This window comes from Triturus cristatus, chromosome 4_2 (genome assembly GCF_964204655.1).
Source record: "Triturus cristatus chromosome 4_2, aTriCri1.1, whole genome shotgun sequence".
Lineage (NCBI taxonomy): Eukaryota > Metazoa > Chordata > Amphibia > Caudata > Salamandridae > Triturus > Triturus cristatus.
The window spans coordinates 363278673-363302806 of record NC_140586.1 but is presented as its reverse complement, the minus strand read 5'-3'; the positions used below and the strand labels follow the sequence as shown (position 1 = coordinate 363302806).

General features: G+C 48.9%; 1 protein-coding gene and 1 pseudogene across 9 annotated transcripts in view; one reads left to right on the top strand and one right to left on the bottom strand.

Moving 5' to 3' along the window:
• Window positions 1-8169, bottom strand: part of LOC146833891 (uncharacterized) — a 33362-nt pseudogene extending 25193 nt beyond the window's left edge.
• Window positions 1543-24134, top strand: part of TDRD5 (tudor domain containing 5) — a 1318580-nt gene continuing 1295988 nt past the window's right edge. For 8 of the 9 annotated variants that reach the window (XM_085601794.1, XM_085601799.1, XM_085601798.1 and 5 more), the window contains exon 1: window positions 1543-1671. The gene's annotated coding sequence lies outside the window, so the exon portion shown is untranslated. Of the gene's footprint in view, window positions 1672-1712; window positions 1827-24134 lie in introns of those variants that run through there. The other variant, XM_085601792.1, reaches the window with a different exon arrangement.

Genomic DNA, 24134 nt, shown 5'->3' with positions numbered 1-24134 from the left:
AATCTATCATCATTCTTTAGCTCACTTCGCCACCCCAGTTCAGACCCAGCCATATGCAAATCAGTCTTGACCCTTTGCCTCATGGGAACTGTCCAGCTTGAACTGCCAAGCCAGGTCCTCACTGGACCGGAAAAAAGCATCCTGGTACCGGTTTCGGGGTAATACCCCTCATCAGCCAGGCTAGCTTGAATCCAGTGGCATCTGACACAAAGCTGGTCACTCGGAGGATTGCACTCTAGTCCAGCGGTGCAAGTCCCATTTAGCTACATCCTATGCGTGCTGCTTTATATCTCACAGTGGCACTCAGACATGAGATGCTAGTAATATAGTCCATCCGAACAAATCTTCCCGACCACTTCTCTCACCACACATGTTTGCTCAGGACCATGAACTGCAAACAAAATATTAAACTGAACAACCCAGTGCAGTAACCATATAAATAGATTATGATCATATGAAATAACACAAAAAGACCTGCAGAGTTGCTCAAAACTGTACGCATACTAAAAAAACGTGAAGTGCATGATTGTCTCAAATATAAACTTATTTTGACTTGCACTTATGTTGGTTGTCTATTTACTTATATGCTATTGCGCAACCTCCTCTGATGTGTCTGTAAAACGTACCTTTTGTTGCAAATTTTTGTCCTGAATTTTGACCTTCTGTCCTCAATTTTTGTCCTGAATTTTGACCCTTTGTCCTGAATTTTTACACTCACCGTCCTGAATTTGCTCGCATGTCATGTAGGCTGTCTGGTCTGGCATCCCTCTAATTGCAGCTGCACCCAGAGGCGCAACTAGAGCCAAATTTCGGGGGGGGGGGGGGCTGAGCAAAAATTTCGGGGGGGGGGGGCTGAACTTTAAACAATAGGCAGAGTGGAGCTGCAGGGGCTCTGTTATGTTGGGCCCTAGGCCCTCATGCTCGACAGCAGTAACAGACACATAGTTGGGGTAGTAGGGAACTGGCGTCGAGCACGTGCGCTCGGCCCTTTTATTACCCTCGTCACCTGACCCAGTGACGTAGGTGGTGGGTGGGTGTAAAGAGTATTACACACATGCATGAACACTAGAATGTGTCCATGCTAGGACACTACAGGGCTCTTAGAAGGGGTGAAACAACAGCAAGGCCTCATTAACATGCAAATGGTCTTTTAAAGACCTGTGAAGTGCTCGGGTGCGGCTGCTTTTTTGCCCGGGAAGGTGTCTCATCCCGGGCTGCCACACACGACCTGGGGGGGCTGAAGCCCTTTGAGTCCAATGGGTGTTGCGCGTCTGGCTGCACCCGAGTACTTCGCAGGTCTTTATGAGGCCATTACTTGCTAGAGGACCTGCATCTCCACTCTGCCTATTACTGGCAGAGTTAGCCCCCACCACGAAATTTGTAGTAGCCCCAAAATCCCCGCCCCCACCCGCCGAAATTTGGCTCTTGTTACGTCTCTGAAATAAACCAAATAGCGGCGATAAGATTGCATGATTCCGTAAACAGCCCGTGAATACAAAAGCAAGCAATGTAGTACACTCGATAGTTACTTAACCAGTCACATAGTGTCACTGCGCGGCGCCCCCGCGGAGCGCTCTGTGCGGCTGTTCGACGTCAGCGCGCACGCTACGTCTGCGCAGGGCGGGCGTGTACTACATCCGCGTCGTGCCTGAACAGAACACTGGACAGCAGGTAAGAACTTGCTTGCGTAGTTCCTTTATTCTAGGTTAGTCTTAAACTCAATAAGCGTACTTTCCAATTGGCCCGAAGTCAGCGGTGACCGAACGACGCTGTTAGTGCACGATTTTGTCTAAGAAATTAGACATTAACAAGAGCGAAGTGCAAAGGTAACCGCATCGTATCTTTATAAAAGCCACCGTAGGGAGTAACCGCTGTTCTTTCTCTTTGCATTTACACGTGTTGACTCTGACCTTTTAAGTTAAACTAACAAATGAGAGATTCTGACCTGACGTATAAGCCTGCCCTCTCTCTGTACCATGCTGGACGTCTAGGCCTCTGCTTCCTCCCTGAATCGGCGGGGAAAGTCAGGTCTGCGTCACTTCTCTAAAACGTCTGGGGAGTCAGGCCCCTACCCCCCTCTATGTATGAGTTGGGACACCCAGGCATTTATCCTCTCCCTGTACCGATAGGTAGGCCTCGCTAAGAGCTGGGGCAGCCATGCTCCTGTCTCCTCTCTGGATCGGTTTTGAGAGCCAGACTTATGCATCCTCTCTGACTCAACTAGGGCAATCGAAGACAACCAGGAAGAGCCCGAGGCCTGGTTAAATCATCTGGTTCAGACAGGTAGCAGAGACATGGTTTCTTCAACGATGGGTTAAGGCCCAGGTCTCTGTACTGGGGTGAATGTACGACATTGTTCTACATTCTGGCCATCAACAGTTCTTTTTGCATTTGTCACCCCGAGTGGGACAGGGTCTGCTCAGACGTGAGTCCCGTGCTCTTCATGCCACTGGAATCAAGCATCTGCCTTTGAGTAGGACGCAAACAGTGGTTGGGGGGAGGACTTTAAAATGGGCGTGGCCTAAGAAGCTTTAACTTGTAATTCTTCCTAAGATGCGTGGCCTATGTTATTGAAGGTATAGCTTAAAACAGGTAAACTAAAGTTCAGTGCTGGCCACAGCTTACCAACTAACTAGCATTTTGGTACCTCTCTGAGATTTCTGTTGTATCCAGCAAGGCCGGCTCTAGCGGTGGTGGCGCCTGGTGCAACAATCTTTCATTGTGCTCCCCCAATAACTTCCTTCTCCACGAATTTCCTTAATAACACACTCGAACAGTGTCCTTCATCTCTGAATAGCCCCTCCCTCACATTTCATTTGTTGTTAAGTCCTCATATCAGTGTAAGGTGTCAGAGCACTTTACATCACACATACTTAATACAGAGACAGTAAAATCATGCATTTGTAAATCATTCCATGGCAAATATTAAATAAGACAATGAGGATTACATAGTGTAGGAACCGTCATCCATACTAGTAGGCAGTAAGTATATCTTAAGAGTGTTTGGTATGGAGAAGCACACACTTGGGATTTAAAACTTGCCACAGTGATTGGAGTTGGCGTTAGTAATAAGAATGTATTTCTACCCCTACTAACCCTTTTTAGCCACATTAGGATAATGAAAGATGGGGGAAAAAACATAATGTTCTAAACTATGCAATGCAGTTTGCATGTAGCTCTTTGAGTGTTCATAGGTCCCTGTGCTATATTATGATTGTAACTTAGGAACGGAAAGTAACAAAAGGATCTCTGACAAAAGCATTAACCCACTGAACTATTCACATAAAATCAAGTTCTGTGATTTGCACGTTATTGCAGTTAGCATATTAACCCTATCTGATTCTTTATGATAAGCGCCATTAGACAAACTCTGATCTTTCTCCAGCAGGAACATTAATCACCAGAGTTATCATGACATTTTTATTGTTGCCTGAAAGCTGTTGAACACACAAGGAACCTACAAGTTATTTGTTAATACAGAACACCCCAAACTCAGCACCAGGTGTAGCTGCTCCGGCCTCACCTCCCTAAAGCTGGCCCTGGTATCCAGATATGTCACACAGTAAACTTCCCTCTGTAGTCTTTCTGTTATCCACTTATTCCCTTTTTCACCCCAAATCTTTCTGTAATCCTTGATCTGCATGTTTTATGCTGTAGCAATATTTTAGGAAAAGTGTATTGTAGGCAAGATCTTGCATTTGTAAACCAAACTTTAAGCACACCTGTGAGCATTTCATGGCGTCTGGGAGACAAAATAATTTTGTGAATATTTTGCAGTGAATTTTATCTAATAAAGCACTGATTTTTGCTAAAAAGATCGGTAGCTCGTAAGAGAGAGATGGCAGGAACAAGTGACTCCATCCTGATTACCTTAAGGATTGCGTCCTTTGATGGACTTTAAGGTTTCAAATGAATTCTGCAAAGTACAAACGTCTAAGTAGCAGCCGTGTTTATTTTATGTGCAAACTGGTGAATGCCGTTGTTGGGCATCTAAATTCCAAGGTAACTTAATAAGGGTAAGTAGTCGAATTTCTTTGTTCTAGAAACCATTTCATTGCAGCTTTATTTTTATATTTACCAAAGATCATGATATAAGGCTCTCTGGAGCCCTACTTTATTCTGGTCTAGGATTACAAGGCCATCATCGTACTGCGAAATCCACAAAACACACAGTTAAAGGGGGCCTGGAGGTTATTATTATTGACTTGTATGCCATATAAGACAATGTGAAGATGTTGATAGTGCTGCAGTTGCGAAGTAAGCCAGTCAGATAGTATTAGTTTCTCAGTAGCCCATCATGCGATGTCTTGTAGAAGAATTTCGGCTTATGCTTTTGCCTCTAAGAGGGCAACGAGAAAATAGTTTTCTGGGTTGGCCCTTGTTGGAGGAAAATCTATAAATAAAGTAAGACGGAACAATAAAGTAAGACGGAACAATTTTACACAATAATATGGTTTTAATCAATCAATTGGGAAAATCATCCAGTCTCAAACAGACACCAAGGTCTGAAGTTCAAAGTTCTGGATTACACGCAGTAGTATATATACCTGAAAATCCACAAAAAATGTGTTACAAATTCTTCTATGATGCAAATAGCAAGCAGGGTAGACATGATAGTATCTAAACACTGTACATGCCTATGTTTAGCAGAAACCCCCTCTGGTGGGTTTTTCATTTAGTTCTCAGAAAAAGGGTGAGATAATCCTAGAAACACATTTTTGTTTGTCTGCATAGCGAGTGATCATCTCTTGTTTGATGTCCCTGGGCCCATCCCACCCTATCTGACTCTAACATATTCTCAACAGGCTTGGGCTAAGGCAGAAATCACCATTGTTTACAGCCTCTGCCCAGTGCTTCATGACTGTGCAAAAAACAATTTCTACTGTTGACCTCTTGTGTTTGTTTAATACATAGAAATGTGGTGACCTTTTCTGTGGCGTCTATGCTAATTATTGATGTCCTGTTAAGTTTGAATCTGTTGAATCTGCAAAGAAATTTAATCTATTAATGTGATTCAGCGCAGCTACATTTTCCATGCAGATTTTATGTGTTTTTCCTAAAACTAATGTGCTTTGTGACTGGTGTATTTCTTCAAAACCCACAGTTATGTTTTTCAGCACATCCATTTATTGGCCTTGTCTGGTTCACTACTTACATAGGTGTGATCGTGGGCGGTCGGCGGGCTGGAAAAGCAGGCAAGGAGGCCGGATATAGTGGGCAATGGTGAGCTTTATTGCACACAAGGCAAGTGAAAGGGTTGAATGCAGAGTTCACAACAACAAGAAAAAGTTCTCCAGCAGGAATGAAAAGGGCAAGGTGTTGGTTCACGGTCTTCCTCCTTGGTTGTCGATGTTGATACTCCAGGTACGTCACGTCAGAGGGGGACGACGAAGCTCAGTAAGTCCCAGGCGTTTCCTCGGAGGGCAGTAAGAGAAAGGAAAAGGGAGCCGTTAGTCCTGCTGAGACTCGCTATTCTATGCCGTAACCAGGGGTGAGATGGGAGAGAAAACGATCGTGAGGGAAAAAGGTAGAGAGGGTCGGAGGTGGGGTAGAAGGCACAGAGGTGTTCGGAATGGGGGTCGTGAGGGTGGTATTTACAGGATGCAGTGCTATATAATATCTACACAGGTGGTTCGGTGACTCGGGTTGTCTTGAGTAGATGGAATATTTATACTGGGGTTGACGTCTTATACACAGAACGCCTAGCGCTGAAAGAAGGGAAACAGGTACTCACGCGCTCCGCCGTAACTCTCCTCCGAGTTACGGCCGCTCTTCAGCTACCTCCGTAGGACTCCACCAGTCTTCGGACCACTCTTCGGGTTCTCCGCCTTCTTCTTCTTCCTTCTCCACGTCTCGAGTCGATACCTCCTGCCACGATGTTCCGACGCCTGCTGGTTCTCCTCTTCCGCCTTTTATAGAGCGGGCTTCCGGCAGGGAGGAGGGGCTGCCGGGGTCGAGGGGTAGTCCTTCCGGTCTGCTGTCTCTCGGGGAATGTTCCTGTAACAGAGAGAGGGGCGGGGTCGCCGTTGTCATGGGCGTTGTAGACACTGTTCCGTAGGGTAAAGCCCGGAAGGGAGTTCGTTGGAGGGGGTTCAGGCCCGGAGGGGGTCGTAATGGTCTGGTGCAGACGGGTACTTCCTCACAATAGGTTTAAAACCGTCCCTTGCCTGAAATGTTTGTATTGAGGTTTGTGATTTTATATTTGTGTGTATAAGTCTATAAAATGTATTCATATTATTTCCCTACATCAGTCCCCCCTCTAGTTGATTATTCAATATTTTTCCCACCTTCCCATCTATTAAGTAATCACCTTATGCTCTCTACTCTATTGCTCGACATCCTTAGCGCTTTTCCTAACCAAAAAGGTACCTTGCCTTTTAGCTGTCATCCTTTTACAACATGCTATTATTACCTGAAAAACATGACGCATCAAGAGCAATATTGATATAAAAGGCAACAAGGCCTTAAACAACCCCGACACCCAGGACGGCACCCATTCAAACCAGCCCTTAAACCACCCGTCAGGGGCATCCCCTTAACCATTTTCTTGTGTAGGTCATGCAATGTCTGAATGGCCTCAGTCAATGTTGCATTGTTCTCATCGTTGGTCGGCACATAACTACCGCAGGCCAACCCAATCTTCTTACACACCCTTCCTTCCATGGCTGTCATTAAGTCCAGTACATATATGTGCTGTATACCAAGGTCTAAGGGCTCGGAGTTCTTCCTTGATAGTATTGAATCTATCTTTAGTTGCATTGATTGTCTTCATTAATTTCCAGCGTCACTTGCAGCCAGTGAGCTGTTGCTTTTGCCTGAACAAACGGTAGGATGCTCCAAAAAAAGAGCTGGCCATCGTTGAATAGTCTGTGGGACTTCTTTCCAAACTGGTATACCATGGTATTGTGCAGTTTTTGGTCCAGTGTTGATGAAGCAAGGTCGTTGGACGGCCCATGGTGTGGTCATGTAACTGGGAAATGTTCACACCTGGTATCACCAGTGAGGGGGTATGTAGAGTCACGAGGGAGCAGAGGCCATTCCAGTTCGGGGGTAGTTGTATGTACAGCCTGGCCCCACACATCCAATAGTGATCAATCAGTCTGGAGGTGCCTCCCTGCATGTCGACGTTGTAGGTGGTAAACATGCAGTTGAGGTTGCCCCCCGTCCTTACTGTCCCATTTCCTCTGACAGAAAGAGAAAACTGTATCAACTTCATTGCTATTCTAGGGCGCGTGGTAATTCCTGTATATCACTGTATATTTGCATCCCATATTTCTTGACACTGGCTTATTATCTATCAAATCTTAAGTGACTGTTTGTTTTGGTAACATCCCATAATGATATTGCTCCACATGTGAACTTGGCTCCAGTGTGCCATTTGTCATGGGCAAATACTGATCCCGTCAGTCTAAGACCTGGTCTGCTCACACAGTCAGGGTCTAGAGGGTTAGATAAATAATTACTAAATTCGGACGATGGGTAAGGCCTTCCAAAAATGCCTCAGTGCAATACCCCGTTTTCCGACCCTGTGTGTGCCCTCTTTTGCCCTGCCTTCTTCATTCTTGATATCTCTTCAATTATCTCTTATTTTTCTGTCAGAACTTCTAGGACTTCAGGGGTAGTGTCAAATCTAGTTGTGTTAACTCGTGAAGTTACAGGGTCAACATGAGTTGATTGTAGCTGTGCTTTTATTATGCATAAAAAGAGGTACAGGAGACAGCATGTGATATTTGGCGATACCTCTTTAGGGAGATGCAGTCTGCCCACTGCAGCAGCATGGGGGATGAGGGAGCATACATAACAGCTGGTGTTGGATGTGGATGTGCCTTTACTATGCGTGTGCTGGCACCACATATTCTCAAATAAAACAGTATGAAAAGGGTGATGGTCAGTATCATTATCAACAGTTCTGCGAATGCGTGTAATAGTTGATGTAGGATGAAAGGAATAAAAATGCACGAGGGCTAAGAATAGTAGTATTAGTGCACCGAGAACGGAAAACAAACAGAAAATACATAACTGAAAAGAAGCATTGTCTATTGTTGAAATGATGGAGGGGCGTTTTACTCCGGGTGCTTCTCCTGTTCTCCCCCCTCTTTTGCCTGCTGTATATCGGAAGGGATGGATGGCATGGTCGGGGCTAGGCGGATATCTGTCAGATGAATCCATGGTTTGTGGCCTTAAACTTTCACCCCCGTAATTGTGCTTTCAGTCGCAGGGAAGGGTCCATTAAATCTGCTATTCTTCCACTTGGCGTTTCGGATGTAAACTAATGTTCCCAATGGCAATGGTGTCTGTTGGTCATCTACAGGAGGTGCGTGGTCGTGCATGTCAGCTATACGAGTGACCTGGTTAGAGAAGAACTTTGCAATCTTTGTTAACTCAGACATGTACACATTCATTTCAGTTTTTACAACTTCAGGTGAACTCTCAGTCTCCAACTTATGCCTTGGTAATGGCACAAATGTGCTCATTGTTCTGCCTGTCACAATTTGATGAGGAGTCAAATGGTGATCTGATCCTGGGTTGTTTCTTAAGGCAAAACGTGCTAGTGGGAGACAGTGCAACCTTTTCTTTTGCAATGTCGCACACAGTTTACTTATTTTATTCTTGAGGAGGCCATTAAGGCGCTGCACAATACCATTGCTTTGGGGATGATAAGCTGAAGACTGTTCATTGTTCCTAACAAGGTGGTAAGATGGGAGAAGATATTATTGTCAAAGTGGGTGCCATTGTCGGATCTGATCGCCTCAGGAATGCCCCACTAGGGTATTACCTTGTGGATCAGAAAAGTAGCAGCAGACTTTTTTCTTTTTTCAAAAACCTTTATTGAAAAATTGCAAAGACAGGTTACACAATTGCACCAAATTGAAGCACCATATACTTGTATACAATAGAGGATGACATGGTTGACCCAGTATAGAAGAAGGCAAATGGCGACGGCATGGCACATTTTCCGCCAGGCACATCAGGCTAGAAAAACGTTGTGTGATGGGAGGCACCAGAGCAGTGGGGAGAGGAACAGTACGAAGCGGAGGGAGTGGGGATAGGGGGAGAGCTGGTCGCGGACCAGCACCGGCGGCCGCCGCGGGCACAGTGCCGGCGGGGAGCACAGGAGAGGGCGCAGGGCTCGAGGGGGTGCGGGCAAGGAGATATGATACCAAGGGACCCCATATGTCAAGTGGGCGAAATCTGGTAGGCATAAGGTCCCAGAATACAATAAGGTCTGGCAGCGCGAGGCGTCCTCAAGCCATTGAGTGAACTTGGGTGCAGGTTTGCGGCCCCAGCACATGGAAACCCTGCTACGTGTGAGGACCAGCAGCATGGTAATCAAGCGACGGGAAGCGTCTGGGCAGAATTTAACAAAGCCCAAAAGGCAGAGCGGGTGGATCAGGCTGAACCAGCGAAGAGGTGATCTCTGAAATGGCAGGGCATACCTCATGCCAATAGTCGGAGACCTTGGGGCATAGCCAGGCGAGGTGGGAGAAGTCCGCCTCAGGAGCGGAGCAGGGCAGGCATCTGTCAGTGGGGATGAGCCCCAACTTATGCAATTGAACGGGAGTGTGGTAAAGCCTATGCAAGTATTGAAAATGGATAAGGCGCAGGCAATAGTTGGGGGACAAACGCTTCGTCTGGTTACAGCAATATAGCCAGACAGCTTAGGAAATGTCAATACCAAGGTCCGCTCCCCACGCCACACGCGCACGATCAGTGAAAATAGAGGTAGCTGCCAGCGAGAGGCCGTAGAGCCTGGTCACCAATTTCTGAGGAGAAGAGGACAAATGCAGGGAATCAAGAGCATCCATTGAGGAAGGGGGGTGGGGGAACGAGGCATGCAGCTCCCTGCAGATCGCCCGAAACTGATAGAAAAGTAAAGTGTCCTTGGGGCCGGAGTCGTCTGCGAGCGAAAACAAAGTATTCCCGGGATAGAGATCTGCCAGCGTGTTCAACTCTAAACGGGAGGCATGTTTAACCATACCAGAGTGCTGAAGAGGAGGGAACGCCGGATGACTAGCGATAGGCATCAAGTTTGCTGAGAGTATGGGATCGCCCGAAAAGCGGCGGAGACCCTCCCAGGCCCAGCGCAGGGTCCCGACCGTGTCTATTTCAGTGCGTGGGAATGTGGCTGGAGTAAACAAGGTGGTAGAGAGCGGCCACGGGCGGCAAGATCTGCCTCAACAGCCACATACGGCTGAAAAGGAGTGGGGTGAAGCCAGAAATGCAAGAAATTGGCCTGAGCGAACAATGCGGAGAGTTTAAAGTTAGGAGCACCGAGGCCACCGCGCGTGACATCGGAAGGGTGAGGGTGTTGTAAGCAATCCTGGGCTGCTTACCGGCCCAGATAAGAGAGATGAGCAGCGAGCGGACCCTGTGAAAAAAATGAGCAGTGAGGGGAACGGGTATGTTCAGAAATAAGTATGAAAACTTCGGGAGCGCTACCATCTTGGTGATTGCTATCCGACCTGCTAGCGACAGGGGGAATCTTGGACTCGAGCCTGTCAACCTCGCGCCCGAAATTAGCCCTCCAAAGCTCGTCCACGTCCCTGCTGAGCCAGACTCCTGAGTAGGGCTGATGCCCACACGAAGGGGAAGTCTGGGGTAAAGGGCACGGTGGCGTTGGTGATAGGGAAAAGGACTGACTTATTCCAGTTCACCTGTATGCCTGAATAACCACCAAACCTTATAATCTTGCGTACAAGAGGGCTAAGGTTGTCTTGGGGGTTCCGGACGTATAAGGGGACGTCATCCTTGTACATAGAGACTAAGAGGGCGCGGGCTGCAAATCCAATGCCCCTCTGGGTGTGGTGCTGTCGGAGTCTAGCTGCCAGTGGTTCCATCGCGATAGCTAAGAGCATGGGTGAGAGTGGGCACCACGCCCGATGGTAATGGGATCGGATATTTGACCATTAACCCGAAGACGGGCAGTATGAAGGGTGTACAACAGGGAGATTTTACGTAAGAAGGCCGGACTAAAACCAAGGCGTGTGAGTAGGAAAAAGAGAAAGGGCCATTCTAGGGAATCAAAGGCTTTGGTGGCGTCAAGCAGGGCTGCGACCACCGGGAGTGCTGGGTTGATCTGGTGCAGAACGGAGAAAATGGTCCTGAGATTGTGGGAGGTCGTGCGGCTGGGAATTAATCCAGATTGGCCCGGGAGGGCAATGCGTGACATAAGAGGGAGAAGGCGAGAAGCGAGCAGTTTGGCGAAGATTTAGTTGTCCGTATTAATAAGGGAAAGGGGGCGATAGGAATCACGGCGCTCAGGAGGTTTATCCGGTTTAAGGAGAAGGGTCAACATGGCCACTCGAAGCGAGGGAGGGAATTGACCACTCTCAAATGAGTCGTTATACATGGCGGCCAAGTGCGGTATTAACAGCGGGGCGAAAGTCTTCTAGAAAGATACAGGCAGGCCGTCTAGACCGGGGGCCTTGTCGCCAGGCATACCATTGATAGCAGCGAGTATTTCCTCTTTAGAGAAGGGCACATCGAGGAATTCACAATGGTAATTTTCGAGCCATAGAAGCTGAATGGTATCGAAATACTGTTCAAAGACCTCGCGCAAGGGGGTGGAATCTGCCTTGTACAAATGCGTGTAAAAATCCATGAAACTTGCCTGGATTTCGGCAGGGGAAGTGGTTCGAGCTGGGCCACCGTCCTGAAGTGCTATGATGTAGCATGCAGCGTCAGGCGGGCGACGCAGACTGGCCAGGGTCTTACCGGGGAGATCGCCCTTGCCGAAGCGGCGCGCCTGGGCCGCCCTGCCAAGGAACGAGTGCTCCCTGTCAGCCTCTTTAGTGAATTCCGTATGTTTACCGCGAAGTTGGGCAAGTGTTTTTGGGCTGGGGTCAAGAGCATGGAAGGAATTCAAGGATTTAATTTCTGATTCCAGTTTATCGACCGTGCTGCGAATGGAACGAAAGACTCCGGACTGTTTAGAGATGCATTCTCCGCGAATAACGACTTTAAACCCTTCCACAGCGTAGAAGGAGAGTCCACGGAACACTAGTTAAGTTCAAAGTAGTTGGTGATTACTGTTTGGAGCTTGTCGCAGAAGACGGAGTCGCGCAGCGCATTAGGGGGAAGCTGCCAGGAGAAAGCACGCCGAGGAGATTGGGGGAGACGTAGGCAGAGCTGAACCGGGGCATGGTCAGAAAGAGTGCGTGCCATGTGATCGGCAGAGGAGAGCATGGACAGGACATCTGGGGTTGTGATCCAGAGATCCAGACGGGACCAACAGCCGCGAGTTCCAGTGACACAAGAGCCCTCGCGAGCCTCGGGGCGCAGATGACACCAAGTGTCATTTAAGGAGTTTTCAGTGAGAATGGAGCTAAGGAGAGCCGCGGCCCGCGGGTGAAAGAATGAAGGCCAGATCGGTCAAGATCAGTGGAGAGTGTGACGTTGAGGTCCCCCCCCCACCGCCCCCAAAGGAGCGCAGCAGGGCCAAGGGATGAAATGTGGTGCAACACCTGTGCAAAGAAGTCAGGGTCGTCATTATTGGATCCGTATAGTGCAGTAATCGTCAGGGGTTGGGCCTGGAGGAAGCCATGGAGGATGACAAAGCGCCCAGAGGGGTCGGTGATTACCTGTGTGGTCTGCCAGGGGAGCCCTGTGCGTATGAGGATAGACACCCCTGAGAGTAGTTAGAGTAGAAAGAGGAGTGTGATTCACCCCAGTGCCGGGAGAGGAGTCGGGAGGCCAATGCCGGGAGCAGATGGGTTTCCTGGAGCAGACAGATGTCTACTTTGTGCCTATGGAGATGTGCGTGCACCAGCCGAGCCTTGCGGTGATCATTGTGGCCGCGTATATTCCAAGTCCAGAAGATTGTATCAGTCATTTAGGCAAGGAGAGGAGAGTGAATGTCAAGGGATATGGTGATAGTGGCCGGGGCACTTGTGCAGGTGTGTATGAAAGTGCCTGGCAACAGGGGAGAATATAGGAAGTGCAGCAGCATAGGAGGTGCTAGTGGACAGCCAGTAAGATGGCGTGGCAGAAGGCTGGGCTTTGAGGGGGAACCATCCGTCTCCAACAGCGGAAGCAAGATGGTGACAACTGCCGTGCGCAGAGGCGTGGTGCTCGCAAAAGCAAGTAAGGGGTGCAATAAGGGGTAACGAAACGATGCAGGAGCAACATCGTCAGGCGTGCAATATAGCAGCAAAATGCAAGGAAACAAAAACAAATCTCGGAGGGAGTCCACAAATCCCCACCGCCCACACCAACCCCCCAAACAGGTCAAGAGTCCACCCATACCCACCCTAGGGAACCACAACTGGGAGGGGATAAGTCAATGTCCAAAGTGGCAATCATCCAGCGGGGCCATGCAGATGCTCGGCGTACACCCCTGTCAAGGAGACCGGGTGGCCAAGCCAAAATTTAAGAGCAGATAACATATTCAGAGTCTTGCAAAGGGACATTTGTGCCTAGCCCATCAGCAAACCATCAAGAGCCGGGTAGTGTAGATTTAGCTAGGTGGGATCGCCGGGCGAGAAGCCAGAGTGCAGAGCAAAGTACAGTTAGCACTGAAGAAGAGGGTGGAGTTAATCATTGTCACTTAGGACGCCGGAAGTTGGTTTCTGAGAGGTGGCTGGAGTAGAACGGTGAGTGCGGTCAAGCTTCTTGGCGAAGGAGAGAGCGTCCTTAGGATCAGGGAAGATGAGAGTTTTAGAGCCCTGTTTGACATGTAGCTTGGTTGGATAGGTGAGGGAATAAGGGATCTCATGCTTTTGGAGGATCCGTTTTGCAGGCAGGAACTCACGATGGGCAGCCTGCACCGCCAGAGTGTAATCCGGGTAAAAGGACAGGGAGTTACCTTGATGACGGATCTCGCCCTTTTTCCTGGCCGTCCGAAGGATGGCGTCCTGATCCCGAAAGTTGAGTATTTTGGTGATGATGGGGCGAGCTGGTAATCCGGGGGCAGGGCGAGGGCCAAGGGAGTGATGGGCTCGTTCCACAATGAAGACTGGGGAGAGCACGTCCCCAAACAGTTAACGCGCCAATTGTTCCACAAAATCCTCCATTCGCGCAATGCTCGTGTACTCTGGCACTCCGTGATGCGGAGGTTATTCCTTCGGGAACGGGCCTCCAAGTCCTCGTTTTTGGTGCGTATTAGCTCCAGGATTTTATCAATTAGAAGGAGTTTTTGTCGGTCCTGGGTGGCGGCGTCTTCAGCGTCAGATAACCTCGTCTCGACATGCAGCAAGCGGTTGTCGTGCGAGTCAACCCGCGATTTGACCACATCGAGACGTGAAGAGAGCTGGTCCAGCAGTGCAGCTATGCCAGAAACGGCAGATTTGACCTCCAACATGATGGCCTTGAGGTTGTACTCCCGGGAGGTGGTCATCTCCGCGGGGGGATTGGAATCGCGTCCATTGGCGACCGCGCCGTCCTGGCGCGTCTGGTGGCGTTGCTCGAAAGTAAGCCTGGGTTGCTTGGGGTCAGCCTTACCCATGTCGTCAGCCAGGAGGGGAGTGGACAAGGAACACGGCTGTGTAGCAGGGCAACAGTCCCCACCACAGCCAGGGCGACAGGCAGAGCAAGGAGATGGTGCAGCAGGCAACGTCCGAGAAGGCGCCGGGAGGAAGGAGCAAAGGCAGATTATGCGGTCCCCCGCCTCGAGGGATGTCAGCAGGCCCCCCCCCCCCCCCCCCGGGCAATCAGGCCAACTGGCAGGCAGGGAGGCGTTGCAGGAGCGTGTGAAACCAATGCGGCAGGCCAGGCCTGAAGAGGCGAGCTGACGGTGAGTCCGTGCACCACCAGGCAGGGAGCACTCTCGATGGCAGCTGTGTGGGTATTGCGGGGGGTGCTGCTGCAGAAAGCTAAGAAGCAGGGATACAAGAGGGGTGCGCGGCCTAGCACACACTGGGCAAGTACCCTTGAGGCAGCGGAGGCTTAAAGGAAGGGCAGGAATGGGGGCCCCGCGGTGTGGCGCACGCTACCCTCAGCCCGGCCGCAACGGCTTGCAGCAATGATGGCACTCACCCCGGTCAGCAGGAATCAGACGGCAGTCGGGCCGTGGCAGGTGCTGGCAGCAGGAGGGAGCAGGGAGGTCCGTCCGGTGAAGCCGCGGCGCGTAGTGGTTGTGAGAAGTTGGCCTGATATATGATGTCACTAATTCTAGTGTACACCTTGTATCAGTCCAAACAACCCTTATGGTGATTGGTTGTAAAGTCAACCTTATAGACCAGCTATCCTAGTGGTAGCATGGACAAGAGCAGTCTTAGGCTAAACTCTGAATGGCATGTGAAGCCAGCTGTTATACCATATGTAATCCCTTGAATACCAAATGAAAGGACACCACAACAGATATATATATACATATATATTATCTACTGGCGGTCGCCAGTAGATAGTTATAGTTAGGACCGTGTTTCCATAGGAAATCTCAAAATTCTATTTTGAATAACTTTGGCGCCGGTTGAGGAATCCTCGCAAAATGTTCAAAACTAATGGGGCGCTCCGCTCCGCTCCTACCCTGAAAGTCTCGGGGGGATTCGTCAAGCGGGGGCTGAGAAAAAAGGGGGGTCCCAAAACGCGTTTTCCCCATGCATTTTTCCATAGGACCTTTAGTCCGAGCTACAGCCCGAACGGCTGAACAGAATTATGTGAAATTTGGCAGAGAGGTAGCCCTCAGGTCAGGGATGTGCCTTTTGAAGGTCTTGTGTAAATCTGTTCAGTATTTCCTGAGAAAATAGCATTTAAATCAATATATATATCTATGGGCGCGCTCCGTGCGCTTACGGTAAGCTTACCGTACGCGAGCGCGATTCTGATTGGTTGATAGATCAAAGTAAACATTCGAATCGGTCGAAACCAGGAAGTGTCGGCCGCCATTTTGTCTCTCGCAGTCTGAGGGGGTGAAAAACAAAGGAGGATAACGTGAAAAGGGGGCAGGCTGGACAGTTCCTGACCCCCTAGCCTTGGTCAGGGGGTCTCAGAAGGACCCCAAAGGGAAAAAAAATAATTTTAATTTAAAAAAAAAAAAAAACGCCGAATGCGCGCAGCGTACGCGCACGGCGTAAACGGAAAAATTCCGCGAACTTCGCGTAATTATGCGTACCGTGCGCGCACGGCAAAACATTTTTTTCGAAAAGGAAAGCTTAAAAAAAAAAAAAAAAATTGTGAGGTAAGGTTGGCTCTTAAAAGAGCCGTTGGGTTAATACAGGGATGGAGGAAAGAAAGAATGGGAATATTATGAGCGTCTACAAACGTGCTGATCTATCTTATTGTTAATAAGGGGAACACTGGTCTCCCCAAAAACAATAAGACCAGAACACGTTATACACCTCATTACAACCCTCCCAAATCGAGGGTTAACATCCAGAGGAGCAGAAGAAGGTGATGCTCCCACCTCAGAGGAAGGGCTCAGCTGAGCTGCCGATGATGTACTCGGCTGAGCTTCTGAGGTTGGGCTCTGGTGACTTACTGAAGAGATTTCTCCAGTATGTCGAGCAAAGGTCCTGGGATGTCTATCCCTAAGGTGCCTCATCATAGAGTGATTTCCAAAGGAATACTTCTTCCTTGGATTTCCTCTAGATAAAACACGGTCACAAAGTGTGCAAGTGACCAATGGAGCATTGACCTTTTTCTCCCCCTCTGGAAAAGTAAAATACTCCCATACAAAAGAATTCTTTTGTTTCCTCCTTCTCTGGATGATGGTGGTGCTGCTAGCCTCACTCTCAGAAGAGGTCTGCTGTTCTGCCATTGTATCTCAATGTCAATTCAGCTCCTTCTCCTAGGGGATCTCAAGCAGTAATGAGGGGAATGGGTGTGGTGTGGGACGTTTCTGGAACTGAAAGTAGTTTCAACCAATGAAAAGTGTTCTTTGTGGATCACAGATTTCACGGGCACCCTACCCTTTTCTTCATCAAGAATCATCCAAGCACTTTCCAACAAGTAAAGTGACAAAACTTGTGTTTAATCTTTACCTTCTTAGATACTTGTATTTATCCACTTTTTTCTTGTTTTTCACGGTTTGGGGCCTTTGATTTTGCAAAGTAGCCTGGGGAAGTATTTACAGGATTCATGAAAGGTATCTGCACAAAGCCACTAGAGCGCTTGCAAAAGAGTTCCACCACTTGTATATAATCAATAGTATTGGTGTAAAGGCACTTGCCTGTGAAACAATCAAATATGTTTGAACTTTATTTAGGCTCAAGCAATCGACACACAAGTATGTGCAATCATGGTTGAACATCATTTTGTATAAGAGATGTCTCATGGGTACTTACACCGCTTTGAAACCAAGAACAATAGCGTATACAATATATTTATGTATTGATTTTTGCATTTTGTTCAGGATCATACATTGTGTGTGATATTATATACTGACTGTGGGTACTGTTCCAAGATGGATGCCAAAAAACGGAGCAGAAAGGGCTTGCTCCCAAATGTAATGCCTTTTTTTATGTTTACTGTTTACTTATACACGTCACGTAGCACTGTGAAAATCGTGTGATTAAGACACTTTCAGTGTCGAAACGCGTAGCGGTTCACTTTATTAAACCTCTATGGTTGCAATGGACTCCCGAGTGAGCGTCATTATTTGAAGCTTTTGTACAATTTGATACCGGCTTGGGTTACTACCGGAGGACGCTCCACCTGGCGACGGGACTGATCCCAGAAGGACGCGCATTGTGTATGGTATATATATATATATATATATATATATATATATATATATATATATATATATATATATATATATATATATATATATATAAAATAAAGTGTATTTATTCTAGTCAAACCCTCAGCACTCTTTGAGATTCGAGGTAAGTACAACACAGTCTTATTTAAGCATACATTAAGTCACACAGGTAAGTATACAGTTAGGCCCTAGGGGCCACGCAAACCATATACTAAGTAAGTGGTATAAGGACCACTGTCGCGGAAATAGGATAGGCCTAGGCCTAGGGAATCGCTGGGGCTACACTATACTACCCAAGGTTAGGAAGTGGGAGGCCCACGGGATTCAGGTGCAGAGTGGAAACACTCACGCGTAATGCGTATAATCGATAGAAATAGTACAGTTCAGAATTAAGCAGTTTTAGGACACTTCTGGTATAGCTAGAAAGTCGAGACTCGGAAACTAGACCCTAGGATAGTCAATACCCTTGTGAGCACCGGAGTACCCAAGTTACCTAGCCCACGGGCTGCGGGTGCATAGGTGTGAACTTGCGTCGGGTTTCGTCGTGGACTTCTATGGATGCCTGAAGGAAAGATGCTGACAGGCAGTCAGTGAAGAGTGTCCAGTGGATCCCAAGGCCGGGATCAAGAAGGAAGGATACCTGCAAGCAGAAGGGACAGAGTCTGGGTCACTAGCCAGTGACCACGTGGAACCAGGAAGGAACCAGGCGATGTCGTGAAGATGCAGGTGAAGAGGTGAAGCTTGTCGCAGCAGCCACGGGTACCAGGAGACGTCGAGGACGACCAGGACCAGGAGGCGAGCTGTCCCACGAAGGCTCGTGCTGTCGGCGGCGTCGAAGTCGAACTAGGACTCACCAAGCCTTGGCAAGCGGAACCCACGAGGAATGGAGGACTTGCTTCTGGTGCAGACCAGGAAGGTCTGGGGTGCTTCTCTTTTACAGAGGAGCAGGAGCCAGTCTGGAGGAGCCAAACCAGCAGTAGAAAATCGAAGGTGTCGTCGGAAAGGTTACTAGCCAACGGGCAAGCAACCGGACAGACGCGGCAAGCAGGAAAATGCAGAAGGGCCCCACGCAGGACTCATGGAGTGTGGGGGGCTGATCTTCGGTGCAGATGGTGCTTGGGGTTGGGGCTTCTCAATCCCCGGTGCACAACTTCGAGGGTGCCTCAGAAGCTGCGCTGGAAGATACTCGCCACTTTTCCCAGGTAGCCGGTCCCACGTCTCTCGTCGCCTCCACGGATCTCAGCTCGGCTGTGGATGTGGATCAGGGTCGGAGAAGTCTGGAAGTCAAGGCTCTGGTCAGGCTCGGCAGTCGGTCCCTCGTAGAACTTCAGCAAAGCAAAGGGTAAGTCTCTTGATGGTGCCTGTTCGCACAGGGTGACCACTCCTTGGCCACAAGGGAGATTCTTCAGTCTTCTTCTTTCGTCGAATGTCCAGAGTTTCTGTTCAAGTTGCAGGTTCAGGACAATCTAATTTCCTGGGGCCCAGCTACCACACTTATACTAATCTGGGGGGCTGGGTTGCCTGCTAGGTCACGCCTTATGGGTGGGACCTGGGAGGGGGGTGGTTACACCCCCTTCCCTTTGTCCAGTTTCGCGCCAGGACTGGGGCTGGAGTGCCCCAGCACCGGTTTGAACTGGACTATGCATGGGACACCTTGTGTGCCCCAGGCTGTATCTAGTTTCTTTCATCCCTCCCTGCCCCAATACACTAAGGCCTGTCTGGGGTGGTGCTCGCACCTCCCAAGGCAGGAAACCTATTGTCCAAGCCTCCCGTGCCGGGATCACTCCCAGCAGCAGGAGGTCAGACTTGTGTCGTGGCATCAGCATCCATTTTGTGATGCAGGGGCTCTGGTTAAATTTTAACCGGGTAAGTAGGTTTCAACATGTCTTCTCCCTCTAGAAGGGAGGGATAATATCCTCATCACCAGAAATGGGATGGGGGTATTATTCCAAAGTGTTAGAGACCTTACACGACATGTTTTGATAAAGCCAAACCATAGTTACCATAACCGTTTAAGATTATAAGGCACTTTAAGAGTATATGGTAGGCTATATCATAGAACAGCTATAAGGACATGGTTCCGAAAGCTGCAGACAGGCTCAGCTCATGCTAGAGCACTATCTCACATGTTACCAAGCACTCTGCCTCCAGGATTGTTAAGGCCTGCCATAGGAGTGGCTGATAGGTACACATGTGTCTATATATAAGGTAGGTATAGGACTACTACACCTAAGCAAGGGGTGATTACACGACCTTGCCCCAGCTGAGTGATCAGCCAGTTGTGTCATAATGGAAGGCCAGGCCAGGGGTGGCATAATACATGCTGCAGCCCCTGGTAGGCCTAGGGTACACCTATGCCCTGGGTACCTAAGGTACACTGTACAGGGGCCAATAAGGTGATCCTAATCAATTGGGTTATGCACCTAAAGTACATAGTATTAATTTAGAGAGAGAACAGCAGGGCTGTGGGTCTGATTAGCAGGCCCACAGCCACATCTAAGTCGAAAACCAGTAAAGCAAAAGCAAAAAGTGGGGGTGAACATAGAAAGCAGACCCTACTCTCCTACACAACCCCCCCCCCCCCAAACTTAGGGACATTAAACTAACCTTGACCAGTTGAGTCTTCATGTTCTAAGTGGAAATATCTGGAGAGTCCATCTGCATTGGCATGGTCAGTCCCAGGTCTATGTTCCACTGTGAAGTCCATCCCCTGTAGGGAAATGGACCATCTAAGAAGTTTGGGATTTTCACCCTTCATCTGATTTAGCCACAAGAGGGGCTTATGGTCTGTCTGAATCTTGAAGTGAGTGCCAAACAAGTATGGCCTCAGCTTCTTCAGGGCCCAAGCCACAGCAAAGGCCTCCCTCTCAATAGCTGACCAACGTTTCTCTCTAGGGGTCAGCCTTCTACTTATAAAAGCAATGGGCTGGTCTTGACCATCTATATTAAGTTGTGAAAGAACAGCTCCCACACCCAACTCAGAAGCATCTGTCTGGACAATAAACTTTTTGGAGTAGTCTGGACTTTTCAGAATAGCTGCACTGCACATGGCCTGCTTCAGGTCATCAAATGCTTTTTGACAGCTTACTGTCCACTGAACTTTCTTTGGCATTTTCTTGGAGGTCAAGTCATTAAGCGGTGTCACAATGGACCCATAGTTCTTAACAAACTTTCTGTAGTACCCAGTCAGGCCCAAGAAAGCTCTGACCTGAGTCTGGGTAGTTGGAGGAGCCCAGTCCTTTATGGTCTGGATCTTGCTCTCCAGTGGTTGAACCTGACCCCCACCAACTAGGTGGCCCAGGTATACAACCTTGCTCTGCCCTATCTGGCACTTAGTGGCCTTGATAGTGAGGCCTGCCTTTTGCAGGGCCTCTAAAACATTCCTCAGGTGGACCAGGTGATCCTCCCAGGTGGAGCTTAAGACAGCAATATCATCAAGATAAGCTGCACAGTAGTCATCCAACCCAGTAGGGACTTGATTCACCAACCTTTGGAAAGTGGCAGGTGCATTCTTCAAACCAAAGGGCATTACCACAAATTGATAATGTCCTCCTGGGGTCGAGAAAGCAGTTTTGGCCTTTGCATTCTCAGCTAGTCTGATTTGCCAGTAGCCTGCTGTCAGGTCAAATGTGCTCAAAAACTTAGCAGCTGCAAGTCTGTCAATGAGCTCATCTGCCCTAGGTATTGGGTGGGCATCTGTCCTAGTGACAGCATTGAGACCTCTGTAGTCCACGCAAAACCTCATCTCTCTCTTACCATCTTGGGTGTGAGGTTTTGGCACAAGAACTACAGGACTAGCCCAAGGGCCCTCTGAAGGTTCAATGACTCCCAGCTCCAACATATTTTGTACCTCAACTTTTATGCAGTCCCTGACATGGTCAGGTTGCCTGTAGATTTTACTCTTCACAGGCAGACTGTCACCAGTGTCCACCTCATGGGTGCACCAGTTTGTCTGACTTTGGGTCAGAGAGAACATATGTCTGTAGGATTGCAGAACTTGTCTGCAGTCCTGTTGCTGATGGACAGTGAGGCTGTCAGAAAAGACCACACCATCAACTGAGCCATCATCAGGGTTCTGAGTCAACAGGTCTGGGAGAGGGTCACTCTCTTCCTCCTGCCCCTCATCTGTAGCCATGAGTAAGCCCATGTCTGCCCTGTCAACATATGCCTTCAATCTGTTGACATGAAGCACCCTGTGGGGGCTTCTGGGAGTCCCAAGGTCCACCAAGTAGGTGACAGCACAGTCTTTTTGGTCATGCCAAGCTTTTTGGAGTTCTTTGCTTGCCTCAAAGTTTTTAGAAGCCTTCTTCATATACTCTGCCATCCTGGAGCGGAGACTAAGTACATAATCCACTATGTCAAATTTGGGTTGTCTGAGAGGTCTCTCCCATCCTTCCCTTACTAAACATAGGGGTCCTCTTACAGGATGCCCAAACAAAAGCTCAAAAGGGCTGTAGCCAACCCCCTTTTGTGGGTCCTCTCTGTAAGCAAACAGAAGGCAGGGTAAAAGGATGTCCCATCTTCGCCTAAGCTTGTCTGGTAAACCTTTTATCATTCCCTTTAGGGTCTTGTTGAATCTCTCCACAAGCCCATTGCACTGTGGGTGATAGGGTGTGGTGAACTTGTAGTTCACACCACACTCCTTCCACATTGCAGTCAAATATCCTGACATGAAGTTGGCACCTCTGTCAGAAATTACCTCCTTTGGAAAGCCCACTCTGGAGAATACTCCAAGTAGGGCCCTTGCCACAACAGGAGCTGTTGTGGTCCTTAGGGGAATAGCTTCTGGATACCTGGTGGCATGGTCCACTATCACCAGTATGAATCTGTGCCCAGATGCTGTTTGTGGGTCCATTGGTCCTACCATATCTATGCCCACTCTCTCAAAGGGAACCCCCACCACAGGTAGTGGTATGAGGGGGGCCTTTGTGGTGCCACCTGATTTGCCACTGGCTTGGCAGGTGACACAGGAGCGACAAAACTCCTTGGTATCTTCTGACATATGAGGCCAGTGAAAGTGAGGGACAAGCCTTTCCCAAGTCTTGTTCTGGCCCAAGTGTCCTGCAAGGGGAATATCATGGGCCAAGGTAAGAAGGAAGCCTCTGAACTTCAGTGGTATGACCAACCTCCTGGATGCACCAGGCTTGGGGTCTCTAGCCTCTGAATACAGCAGCCCTTCATCCCAATACACTCTATGGGTACCTTGAGCATTCCCTGCAGCCTCAGCAGCAGCCTTCTGTCTGAGGGGTTCAAGAGAGGGGCAGTCTAATTGTCCCTGCCTCAGATCTGCCCTTGAAGGTCCCCCGGTCCCAAGAAACTCAACCTTATCAGGTTCAAGTTCTTCTAGGACAGTTCCTTCAGGGCTCACAGAATCATCCTCCTGTGAGGGCTGATCCACTACCTGAGGCAGGGGGGAAGGCACAGCCTTTACCCTACTGCTCTTTCTCTTGGGTTGTGACTGGTCCATAGTTCCAGGATCCAGCACTTGTTCAGTGTTGCACTTTTTTGGCCTGTGACCTGGTCACAGCAAGGACATGTGCATCTATCCCCAGCATTTCTGCATGGGTCCTATACTCCACTTCAGACCAAACTGAAGTTTCAAGATCATTGCCCAGTAAACACTCCACAGGAAGGTCTGAACTAACAACAACTTTCTTGAGGCCAGTTACCCCTCCCCAGGAGAAGTTAACAATTGCCACACTATGGGAGGTAGTGGCATTGCTAGCGTTGGTCACTAGGTAGTTCTCACCTAGTATGATCTGTCCAGGGTCCACAAAGGCAGGTGTCACCATTGTGACACTAGCCCCAGTGTCCCTGTAGGCCTGAGCCATCCTATCATTGATAAAAAGAGTCTCTGTACTTGCCCAGGTTACTGGGGCCTATAGTAGAGGACAAAGCTATGTCCCCATCACAGATCAGAACAGCCTGAGTAGGTATCCTGACTAGGCCAGAATCCTCCTCAGTTCCCAGGGTTAACCCTACTACACCCTTTTGCTGGGAACCACCACTTACAGCTGAACTAGGGGGTACAGTTGCCTTAGGGGCAATGGTGGCTGGGGGCTTATCCTTTTTGGTGCACTCACTAAACCAATGTGAGTTGGACTTACAATAGTTGCACCATGGTTTCTTTTGGCCATCTTTCTTTTTATCCTTTTTGGGACCACCCTCCCCCTGAGCCTTTTGGGGGCCTGGTGAAGACTTCTGGTCTTTTTGTTTCTGATCATTACCCTTCTGGTCTGCCTTTTTCTGATCACCGCCCTGGTTCTGGTTTTTAGGTCTCGGCTGCGAAGGCTGCACTTGCGCAGTCTAGCTCTGAGATTTAATGACTTGGAGAAGAGGGGCTTGAACCCGCCCCTCTTCTCCCCTGTTCTCCATTGGCTGGCCTCTTGAATGCTGGCCAGCCATTGGAGAAGAGGTCAGTCATTCCAATTAGGCCCCGTCCTTTTCGGATCGGGGGGCGTGTTTTTTGCAAGAAGTCTCAAGACAAACACGC